Source organism: Neodiprion lecontei, chromosome 3 (genome assembly GCF_021901455.1).
Source record: "Neodiprion lecontei isolate iyNeoLeco1 chromosome 3, iyNeoLeco1.1, whole genome shotgun sequence".
Taxonomy (NCBI): Eukaryota; Metazoa; Arthropoda; class Insecta; order Hymenoptera; family Diprionidae; genus Neodiprion; species Neodiprion lecontei.
The window spans coordinates 7,751,861-7,764,661 of NC_060262.1; the positions used below are offsets into that span (position 1 = coordinate 7,751,861).

The window sequence follows — 12,801 nt, forward strand, 5'->3', positions numbered from 1 at the left end:
ATAACAAGACTTTTATCCTATTTAGAGTCCCTAGGTTAAAGCGGATTTTCTCTCCCACGTAATCCTTGTCTCAAACGCAGAGTCCGGCTTGACACAGTAATATTCGACTCTCACAATTGGAAATAATTTTTTTCATCTGCATACCAATACCGTAAATCTAATTTACTTGGACGACTCCTGCTGTTGCACGGTAATCGCTTTCACCCTGAGGGTTAGAAGCAATCAAACGTAGACCATGACGAAGTCTCATTGTGCGTCATGCACCATGGAAAACACTTTGAAAAAAGGGCTAATCTCTTCGCTTTCACAGTTTCTGTGAAGTTGCATTTATTGAACTTCTATGGTTACTGAACTAAGAGAGTCACTGAGTCGGAAAATCCGACAGCTGTAATAAAATGGCACATTCTCACAGCTTTTCGTCCCAACTAACTCCGAATTAAATGTATTTTATAGTACCCTTTGTGTATTCCCTACCTGCAATACCTTGTAGTTAAAATAAACTGAGGTTTAAATTTGACTTGATTGTTTTTCTATTTCCATTGTATCAGGTATACATTTTGTAACGTTTTCGGATTTCTTACACCAGCCGTCACGAGTGAGGTAATTTAGGTTTTTACTCTCGTAATCTGAGAAACCTTGCATTTCGTTACAAAGATTTAAATTATGAAATAAAAATTTTATATGATGTATATAGGAAAACGAACGTTTGTGAATTGCTTGCGAATCTTTGATCGTTGTCTTCAAAAAAGAATCTATGATGATGAAGGCTTTTTCTATATTCTGTTCTACGAGAGACCGACACAGCTTCGCGCAGGTTCGGGCACAGTGGGGGTCGGGTGGGGATAGCGACACTCGCTACTCATTGTCAGTATCGTACCCATAATATATATTGATAGCAATAGTTCTTAAATCTTATCAATTACATTATATAAGAAAAATTTCGAGTGAATTTTTGTGAGTATAAATTCATCGAGCATCAACGTTGTAAGTTTATTCGGAATAAGTGTTCGCGATTGAAATTGATATCTGAGCGTCTGAAGCATAAGGAATAACCTTCTAATTCCAATTCAAGATTATTTATACGATGCTATAGTAGTCGTTTTACACATCATTATTCTGAGTAAGAAGGTTAAACCACTATAGATTTTCCTTGCCCGTAATCATCAGCTTCCAAAAAAGGGGAGGTGGCCACTTTGGGTAGTTCACCATTTCTTCACCTATATTATTGCGTCGCTGAGTGTTTTCAAGTCATTATTCAAGGTATCGAGAAGCAGAGCCTTTCGCCCAATAGTTAACTGTTATGAAAAATGTTACAAAAACACCGGTGTAGACCAAGATTCGACCCATTTTATTCAAGCCTAATCGGTACGTTATTATATCTTGCTTGATGTTTAAAAAGCTATCAATGCATCGAAAATATATCGTTTACCTTCACCAACGAATTCAAATCTTCATAATATTCTCCATGATCACGATCATCAACTCATCAATCAATATACCCTGAAAATGATGCGTTTTGATGGATCAAGGGATCGAATTTCGCGATTTCATCTTGCCAAATCTCAAACACAAGTTGCGGATCTAGAAGTTCAGTTCATTGTGGATATATATATTCAATTTATTTACTGCACGCATACGATGAAAAAATATCCGAATAGCAGATATAAGATCGAGACTGCAATAACACTTGGAGTTCTTGGAATCAGTCCCAAAGGTATATGACCATTAGGGGTGCTTTATTACGCGATTTATCGAGCTGTTTCTTGTTTTCGTTAATATCTACGACCACCACGTGTTTTTCTTCCGAATCGCAGACTTGGGCCAGTCACTATTCTCTGTTCCACGAGAGACCGACACGCTTACGAAGCCAAACGCGTCCAGTTCGGTCAGATCCTGCTCAATGCTCTGCCTACTTTGCAGGTAACCGAACTGGTCTCACAGCGGACCAGACCCGGCTATAGTCGACAAGGGTACCCAGGTACCCAAACCTGACTGTTAATTTCAAACCTAACGATCAATTGCGAACCTGACCGTTAATTTCAAACCTAAAGATTGATTCCAAACCTAACGGTTAATTTAAAACCAATTGAAACCGTGGATCGTCAGTCATAATGTATGTTATGTACTTAAAACCTTGCAATAATTCCGTTGTCGCTCTTTTTCAATTGAATCATTGGGAAGGGTGACTGGCGGTCCAAATTCAAAATGCCAACCAAATCCGGCTTTTGCTTATGTCCGCCATTTTGAATTAAAAAAAAAAACCATTTTTCTCCAATAACTAATAACGAAGGTTAATTTCCCACAACTTTTATCCCTGCATGTTTCTTCCTAATACCGATATTTTTCGGATTAAACCTAACCAAAGCGGCAAAGTCAAACTATTGCATGATCTCGTTGATTTTCAACTTTAAAGCATAAATGAACATCAAGTTACTTGTAGAAAATTATTTTGACGTTGTAATGGTCAGGTGTTCAGCTGGTATGCAATAATACATGGCTACAGAACCAAAGGCCTAGACGTACCTAAGCCTGACCAAATCCCAACAAATGTATTTTATAATGTCTCTAATCAATTTGGTGCTATAAGGATTTGTTGCTAGCTCTATCGCTTGTTTTCTAGATCGATTCAAATTACTTCGCTACGATATGAATCGGTTAGGTAGAGCCTCATATTTAGCTCTTGGATTTTGATTAGAATCACCGGTTATAGCCCGCAGTGCTCACAGTGCTCACAGTCTAACGCTCTAAGTCAGCAGGGTGTGTACCACGGTTCAACTGACTTGATGCCGAAATGGGCGCGTACATAAATACCTCGGAGTTCCATCGTGTAAATGAGAGCTGTAGCGATACTGGAGCATCTGTCAGTGAAGGCCTTCACTAGTCCCGTCGTTGTCCCAACGTATGTCAGTGTTTGCAGATTTGGCTGTCTGTATGCGGGCACGTGGGTGATTCCGCATAGCGGCATTCAGGCAGCGGATGCTAAGCAGTGATGCTCACTGTGTTATTGTAAATCGGCGTGTCAACGAGCGCTGCTGAACCATTGGCTGCGTGTGGTCTAAGTAGCATCACCGGTTACGTTAGAATGTATATAATGTAACGGACAGCTGTTCAAAATCGCATCAACACCAACGGTGCCCGTGACATATACAAAACATGTCAACAACTGATACAGACAGCTGGTCGAGACGACCATCGATAGCGACCGTGACCTGCTAGCATCCAAAATAGTAAACAAAGACGGCGGACGCTGACCAACGCATATCAGTTCGACTACCCAGGGTTTTTTGGTTCTGATAAGCTAATCCAGCTTTTACCCATCAGAGGCGGTTCCTTATAAATCTATTATTTCAATTAGAAATTGACAAAGAACACACAATAACGGTTTTATCACATAGGCTGTGGCCCGTGATGAAACGTACCCGTTACAATATATGTCGAAGAGAGAAGAATGGTCGGGTTTTTCCCTGAGAGTGGAAATTCCCAAGACCCTAGTTTAAACATTTATAACCGTAATAAGTAGTTAATTTAAACATAAGGGTAGTCGTTTATGACATTCGCTGATTGGGTTCGAGGTGACACATCTGGTCACCGAACGTAGCCACGGTCGCGGGATAGGTATCGTTATCTACCTGTAGAGGTAAAGAGGGAAAAGGGGAGAGGGCTGATGAGCCCGGTGAAGCTTTTTGGAATAAGAAGGTGCGAAGGGTGGGGCAGTTCTGATTGAGAGGCAGTCGAGTAAGGACACATCGATTATCCTGCCGACCGTGGATTCGTTACCGAACTTCCCATAACACATAATGGATAGATTGAGTGCCAGCTATCGTGTTAAGAGACACTAAATTAAGAAAGCTCAGTATTGTAATATTGAAGTTGTACATTAATTATACGCATCATTTGAAATTCCTATCATTAAATATGAATACCCGTTCGGCAAATGCAAAGAGTTCCGACGACACGACTACTACTCGGACATATATTGTGAGGGGACGCCTTGCCGGCGTACCGGCACCTGACGGTCAGCCCGAGCTCCCCAAATATTATCGGGACAAGCCCAAATCTTGCGACACACTCCGTAACCCCACCACTTACCAATAAACCAACCAAATCACGTGATTTACCGTGCTCCCTCTTCAAAGGACACGGCCAATCACTATTCCCAAAATCTACGAAACTAGACAATAAGCAAGTATAAAAGTCGAGCGCAAATGTGGCTCGACATCTATCATCTATCGTACAACACATCAGAGTAGATCCACACATCGTGCAATGCGAGGACTCATCCGCACATTTATTTGGCGGATCATCTCATCTCAACGAGGAACCAGAAGTCGACACGACCCACGATCACGAGACGTGGACTCGTCACTCCAAGAGTCCTCGAACACCACTCTCAATCAAAGGAGGGTATTCAACGTATTAAACATTTCATCTGTTTTCAATAAAGGTCCTTAGGTATTAGGGAACCGTGTCTGAGTGAAGAACAGCATTGCGTCTGACCTCATAGCTCAGATACGGTGATCGTCTCACAATCCTCTGAACCAAAGGTAGGGCACTTGAACCTGTAAAGAGTCTCTGTCATTGCGACTGGATGCCTTGATACAGGTGACGGTATATTTGCGTAGAATTCCAGATCATTTGACTACCACGCTGTCACGTAAATAATATTCTGTCTTGCTATTGGCAAGACGAATAATTATCAGTACCAAATAATGAACTTGTCAACGACGATTCTGGATCGTCGAATACCGTCCTTCTGACTACCATGCGATCGCGTAAATAATATTCTGTCTTGGTACTAGCTAGACGAATAATTATCAATATCGAAACAAACTTGTCAACGACGATTCCGCATTGTCGAATACCGTCCTTCTGACCACCATGCTATCACGCAAATAATATTCAGTCTTGCCGTAGGTAAACCGAATTATCATCAAACTAAATAAGAAAAAGTTATTCCTTCCTAACTTACCACAAATTTCCTAAACATTACAAGAAAAATAAATTCACGACGTCACATTCTGTCACTCATCCCGCCTCCCGGGAACAAAACATTTAACTATTATTTAAAGGTTTCCTCTCTGGAAACAAATTTCTCGCATTACGAGTCAATCACTCATAGCGATCGATCTGTGTGTTGCTTCACAAACACAGATCAAGTTTGACCCTCAACCGTTTACACGGCCTATGATGATGGGTTTATTCCACTCGTGCCTTTGCACATGAGGGTGAGGAAACAACTTCTGAGGCTATCTCGAAAAAACAAGTTGAAGCGGTCATACTGTTCAAGCTTTTCCAGGAGTTGATCTCACAATCGACAAGTAATCATTCTCCACCTTCCTTCCGAGTTCAGAGACGGAATCGTGCAGCTCTATCCAAGAGACAGGAAATTCTTAAAATTAATATAACATTCCAGATTGCGCGAAATCTCCACGTTATCTCACATATTACGAGTGAAATTCTGAAGAAGTTCAGCCCGCGAACAAACTCGAAACGTTTCAATATATATTTAACCTGAAAATTATTTGGTCAGCCCACAGCTTTAGGAAAAGTGAGAAAAAAACCGAAACTTGACGCCGTGTTTAGGCACCGAAAATCGGGCCAGCGTACGATATGTCTATGATAATATATACTTTTTATTGTAAAATTCATGGATCAGACCTCAGCTCTCAGAGAACTGAAAAAAATTCACTGTAAACTTGCTCTAGAATTTTGGAGACGGAAATTGGCGTCAGTGTTCGATATGTGTTTGAAAATATGTACTTTTTATCGGAAAATTATTCGATCAGACCTCAGCTTTCAGAGACGTGGAAGAAAATACAGGAAACTTTCTTCAGAGTTTTGGTGAAGCAAACAGGCGTGCGTGTTTGATATGTTTTACTTTTCATTTGGAAATTATCGATCAGAACTCAACTTTCAGAAAAGTGGCAAAAATTCTGGAAACTTGCTTCAGAGTTTTGGCGACGGATATTGGCGCGAGTGTTTGATATGTTTATGATAATGTATATTCTTTATCGGAAAATTATTCGATCAGACCTCAGCTTTCAGAGAAGTAAAAGAAATTCTGGAAACTCGCTCCAGAGTTTTGGCGACTGAAATTGGCGCGAGTGTTTGATATGTGGTTGAAAATATGTACTTTTTATCGAAAAATTATTCGATCAGACCTCAGCTTTCAGAGACGTGGAAGAAAATACAGGAAACTTTCTTCAGAGTTTTGGTGACGCAAACAGGCGTGAGTGTTTGACATGTTTCACTTTTCATTTGGAAATCATCGGTCAGACCTCACCTCTCCGAGTAGTGGAAAAAAAATTCTGGAAACTCGCTCCAGAGTTTTGGCGACGGAAATTGGCGTGAGTGTGTGATATGTTCAAGAAAATATATATATTTCACCTGAAAATTATTTGATTAGCCCGCAGCTTTAGGAAAAGTGCGAAAAAAACCGAAACTTGATGCCGTGTTTAGGCACCGAGAATAGGGCCAGCGTATGATATATCTATGATAATATATACTTTTTATTGTAAAATTTATGGAACAGACCTCAGCTCTCTGAGAAGTGGAAAAAATATGCTGAAAACTTGCTCCAGAATTTCGGCGAGGGAAATTGGCGTGCGTATTTGATACGTTTATGATGATATATATTTTTTATCGGAAAGTTATTCGATCAGACCTCAGCTTTCAAAGACGTGGAAGAAAATACGGGGAACTTTCTTCAGAGTTTTGGTGCCGCAAACAGGCGTGAGTGGTTGATATGTTTTACTTTTCATTTGGAAATTATCGATCAGAACTCAACTTTCAGAAAAGTGGCAAAAAATTCTGGAAACGTGCTTCAGAGTTTTTGCGACGGAACCAGGCGTGAGTGTTTGACATGTTTCACTTTTCGTTTGGAAATTATCGGTCAGACCTCAGCTCTCAGAGTAGTGGGAAAAAATTCTGGAAACTCGCTCCAGAGTTTTGGCGACGGAAATCGGCGCGAGTGTTTGATATGTTTATGGAAATATATTGTGACGGGACGCCTGGCTATCGTGCCGTCCACCTGAAGTTCAACGCGTGCCCCAAATATTGTACTTGGTGGTGACACGCCCAAATCTCACTACCCACTCGATAACCCCACCACATACCGGTAATTCAATCAAATCGCACGATTCACCGTACCCCTTCTTCAGGGGACACGACCAATCTCTATCCCCGAAAACGGCGAAACTAGACAGTAAGAGTATAAAAGACGAGCGCAAACGTGGATCTAGCAATCTATCATCTATTGACCCACACGCCAAGGTAGATCGACGAATTATTCAACGCGAGGACCTATCCGTACTCATATTCACGGACCATTCCACGTATACGAGGAGCCGGATATCGACGGACTCAAGATCAGGTGACGTGGAGTTGTCCTTCCAGGAATCCTCACACACCACTTCCCATCAAAGGAGGGCATTCAACGTATTAACATTTTTACTTGTTTTCAATAAAAAGTTCTTAGGTACTAGGGAGCCGTGTCTGAGTGAAGAACGGCATTGCATCTGACCTCATAGCTCAGATACGGTGATCGTCTCACAATCCTCTGACCCATAGGTAGGACACCTGAACCTGTAGAGAGTCTCTGTCATTGCGACTGAATGTCCTAATACAGGTGAACGCATGTTTGTGTAGAATTCCCATTCATTTGACTACCACGCTAATAATATTCAGTCTTGCCATACGTAAACTGAACTACTATCCAAGTCCTTCTGACTACTATGCTATCACATAAATAATATTCTGTCTTAGTACTAACTAAACGAATAATTATTAATATCGAAACAAACTGTCAGCGACGATCCAGGATTGTCAAATACCGTCCTTCTGACCAACATGCTATCACGCAATTAATATTCAGTTTTGCCGTAAGCAAACCTAATTATTATCAAAGTAAATCAGGAAGATCTATCCCTTCCTAAGTTACCACAAATTTCTCAAAGATCACAAGGAAAATAAATTCAAAACTTCACACCCTGTCTCTTATCCCGCCTCACGGGAACAAAACATTCACTCATTATTTCAATACCTCCTTTCCGGAAACAAGTATTTCGCATCACGAGACATCTTCTCATAGCGATCGATCTGTGCGTGCTTCACCCACACAGATCAAGTTTGACCCTCAACCGTTTACACGGCCTATGATGATGGGTTTATTCCACTCGTGCCATTGCACATGAGAGTGAGGGAACATCATCTGAGCCTATCTCTAAAACCAAGTTGAAACGGTCAAACTGTAGCAACTTCTTCCAGGAGTTCATTAAATAATCGACAAATAACAATTCTCCACCTTCCTTTCGAGTCTAGAGACCGAATCCTGCCGTTCTATTTACGAGACAGGAAATTCTTAAAATTAATATAATATTCGAGTTCGCGCGAAACCTCCGCGCTACTTTTCATATTACGTATGAAATTCTCGCGAAATTCGGCCCGTAAATAAACTCAAAACGTTTCAATATATATTATTGTAGATATGTAGATGACATCATCACTGGTGTTCATAAAGAAAAATTGCGACAGCTAATTGATAAATTTAACACGTTTCATCTTGGGTTACAATTTACACATGAATTAGAAGTAAACAATAAAATTAGCTTCTTAGATCTTTTACTTATCAATGACAACAACAAAATAATTACTGATGGGCGTCACAAAAAAACGTGGTCAGGCTGATATATCAATTTTAATTCTCAACATCCATTACAACATGAAAAAAGTGTGGCTATGGGTTTGTATGACAAATGCTTGAATTTTTCTTATGCCAAATTTCGCCGAAGAAATCTAAAGTTAGTCGATATTATGTTGGAAAATAATGGTTATCCTTTCAAGATTAAAGAACAAACCAAAAGAGAAAGAGTCCATGTGGTGGACACCCGCCACCAGCAAGCCGGCGAAGAACCCTTGAAATATTTCCTTTTCTCCATGTCCAGCTTTTTCTATAGTTCTTTACAACTAACGTTCGAGTGTCCAGGCCTCGCCTCGCTAGCCGAGGACTAAGGGTTTAAATTTCCCTACATGTGGCATTTATGGCGCGACGCGACCCTTGGCCTCGACTCGGGGGCGAACCTGCACTGTTTCGTCATCTGTAACCAGTCTTCGCCGTGCTCTTTGCGCATACGCATCTACTAACTAGCTTCGTCTTTTTCCCTGCCTTCGCATTTGTATTATACCATCCAATTCTTACAACTCGATTTTTCTCATAATAAACAGTTGTCAATACCATATCACTATCGACCGCAACCTCTGGCGTCATCCGTTTACTAACCTTCCGACGGCACCACAGTCCAACATATGTATAATACAATTAATTGGAATATGGATACAGATCAGGGAAAAATTGGTGGATCTATTCATATGTGGAAAAATTGTCACCTAAAATTAAAAAAATTCCATATGATGTAGGGATAAATGTAACATATAAGAAAACAAATTGTTAAGGGTGAGGTGAGCGTGAATAATTTTCTTTTGCGTTTTGTGAATATACGACTATTCGTAGATAGCTCAGATACCTGTCGGATCGAAAAGGCGACTTGTCTGCTCGCTAGTCGGAGTAAAGATGGGCGATCTCGATTCGATTCTGCCGAGATCGATCCATGAGGTCTAAAAATCGATCTTTTGTATCGATTCCTTGTTGTCTCGATTTTCCATGAATCGATCCTTCATGCTAAGAATCGACTAGTGGCGCCTACAGGCAAATTCGCGATTCTGCGGCTGCGCGTTGTCTTTTCTATCCACTTTTCTATTGGTCGAATCAATATAAAATGGTTTATCCAACACTCAGTGAAATCGCAAGAAAAATACTTGATCGTGGTTGCAACGTCGGTACCTTCCGAGAGGTTATTTTCACGAGCTGGCAATATTTTAACGGAGGACAGAAACCGACTTTCTCCAGATCACCTACAGCAATTACTATTTTTTAAATTCGTTAACGCTTAAAGAATGGCAGATGAAAGATTAAACGTTAGCACGAAATTACTATTTTTCACATTTTTTTATATATAACATTGTAAAGAATCCTCAAAAATTGTTTTATATTTGTAAAAGATTAATAATGAAACAATGTTTTAGATAATTTTGTTTTTATCATTATGAATTAAAAAAATGTGAGGCAAATTACAATTATTAAAAAAAAAAACATTTCAAACATTTCTTTTTTTCAATTTTTACGATGTTTAAGGGGGGAAACCAGTTTAGACCGATCGAAAAATCGTCTGTTTTTTTATTGCATGAATGGTTAGTATAACTATTCAAGAATATCTGGTCAAAATTTCAAAGCAAAATTCCCATTAGTTCGAATGCAATGAGCACTTAAGTGACCGCCCGTCGGTTCTGTGAAGAAGCGCACGGTAATTACAACGGTGATGGAGATTCGAAAACGTTCACAGCAATTCTAAATTTGAATCCCTACGGTAATGAACTGAAAGTCGTTAAAAGTGAATATATAGGCCATGTTCAGAAAAGGATGGGAACTCGGCTCCGAAACATCAGGAAAGATAAAAAACTGGGCGGAAAAGGAAAATTGACAGAGGCGTTGGTGAATAAGCTCAGCACGTACTACAGCTTAGAAATTCGAAGAAATATAAACAGCGTCGAAGACACGAAGAATGCTATAATGGCAACTTTTCAGCACATGATATCCACAGACGACAATCCACAACACGACAACTATCCAGAGGGAGAAGATAGCTGGTGCAAGTGGCAGCAAGCTAAAGCACTTGGAACAGAGCCTGAACCGCACCCTGCCCCATTACACCCCGACGTTGAAAAATAAATTCTTCCGATATACGAAGATGTATCGAGAGACGATCTGCTGACGAAATGCTTAGGCGGTCATACGCAGAATGCGAACGAAAGTTTCAATTCAACCGTTTGGCGACTGACTCCAAAGCATCTACATGCTGGTTTAAAAATAGTCGAGGCTGCAGCATTCTTGGCTACTGCATTATTCAATGAAGGAAATTCAGCCCTTCTAATGCTGATGAATGAATTAAATTTCGTCTTTGGCTCACAGAGCTTCAATTATGCCGAGAGCATGGACAGAAAGCGCGTGACGAGACAGAATAGGCGCAGCTCATTGGAGACGAAGGAAGGTCGTATAGCTCGTCAAGCGGAGCTGCAAGCTAAAAATGACGCATATGAGCAAGAAGAGGGATTGCTATATGGTGCTGGAATAGCTGATTAATCGGTGAGCATTTTTTAAAATTAATTACTGCCTTGAATTTCTCGTTTTCGCTACATTTTATTTCAAACGCGTTTTTCTCGAAACGACTTTTTTTCGACTTGCGTACATTCTAGTTCAAAAAGTTAATGATCAATCGTTCTGAAATTTGGTGTAGATATTCTTTATTCAATTACACGTGATATGAACCTGATTCGGGGATTATACCGTTATTAAAAATATATGTTTTTATGCAAGAAAGATGAAAAAATATAGTATAAAAACATGACATTGTGTTCAAACACCTCAAAAACATGCAATTTTCAATTTGTTTGATCAAAATTAGGTTCGTATTCTTAGAAAATATGTTTTTAATGAAAAAAAAAATCCTGATGATTACAGATAAAAATTGCGACGTCAGGGGCGTACGCAATCCAGGTGCTCGGATGGCAATCGCCCATGGACTGCACGCGGTAACTCTACTATTTCCGGCGAAAATCGTTTGAAAAAATTTCAAAGTGTACTTGAAAACATAAATAAAATATCCTCCAAGTTTAAACATTTTGTGATTATTCCTTCCTGGTTAAAAAAAAATCATGAAAAACAGCAAAATTTCGACCTCATAAACCGGTTTCCCCCTTTAAAATCGATTCTTACTAGATCGATTTATTGCAGTCGGTGCTATGAAATTTTTTTTTTTCAACGGCTCTTGAGCAACCAAGCATGTCGCCCTTTCGTTTCAATAATCGTATTATTTTATTTTTCGTAAATTAATTTCGTTACGATTTGACGTAAAAACTTAACATAATAACTTCGTATCATAACTAAAATTTGACGCAACGTAAACTTATAAATGTCGTGACTGAATCGCCGAAGGCAACTCGAGAACAGCTGGGTCTTCTAGATCACAGTGTGCTTAAACGTTCCCAACAATCAACAATTTTTTTTTTTTTTTTGTACTACCACTGAAATGGCCTTTAAAATATAATGACAACAACAAAATTACACATAATGTATATGTATGATCAAAACATTGTTTGATCAAATCAGCGCTGTCGAGAAACAAAAGACTCGAAGCTCACTGTAAAACATCCGCATTTCATTCTGAGACGGCAGCATGTAACGTTAAAAAAATCTATTTCCGATTAGAACATTGTTCGATCAAAGCAGAGCTGTCGGGAAACAAAAAAGAGACTCGAAACTCATTCCTATTCTCCAGCATGTCAACCCGTAACGACAGCACTCAACGTCTTGGAGCCAGAAATTGGGGTATGTGTTTGATATGTTTATGAAAATGTATATATCTGATGAAAAAAAATTATTCGATCAGACCAGAGCTTTGGAGAAAAATTACAAATAGACTCGAAACGCAGTGTAAAACACCACCCTCTAATCAAACCCTCTGTCTATTTGAGCTAATAAAACTTTTTGTCCGTTTCAGCTGATCAAAGCTTTTGATTATTTCAGCCAATCAAACCTTTTGTCGATTTCAGGTAATCGAACCCTCTGTATGTGTTAGCTGATTAGACTTTTTGACCGTTTCAACTAATTAATATATCTCTCTTTTCGTTAATTATATTTTTTTCTCATCCGAGCTAAGTATATTCTTGTCTATATCGACATAAGTCACT

General features: G+C 39.6%; 1 long non-coding RNA gene across 1 annotated transcript; it reads left to right on the forward strand.

Annotated features, from left to right (window-relative positions):
• Positions 1–11,018: 11,018 nt before the first annotated feature.
• Positions 11,019–11,729, forward strand: LOC124293293. Its single transcript, XR_006903206.1, has 2 exons — positions 11,019–11,197; positions 11,573–11,729. It is a non-coding gene; the product is annotated as an uncharacterized LOC124293293 (long non-coding RNA).
• The last annotated feature ends 1,072 nt before the right edge of the window (positions 11,730–12,801 follow it).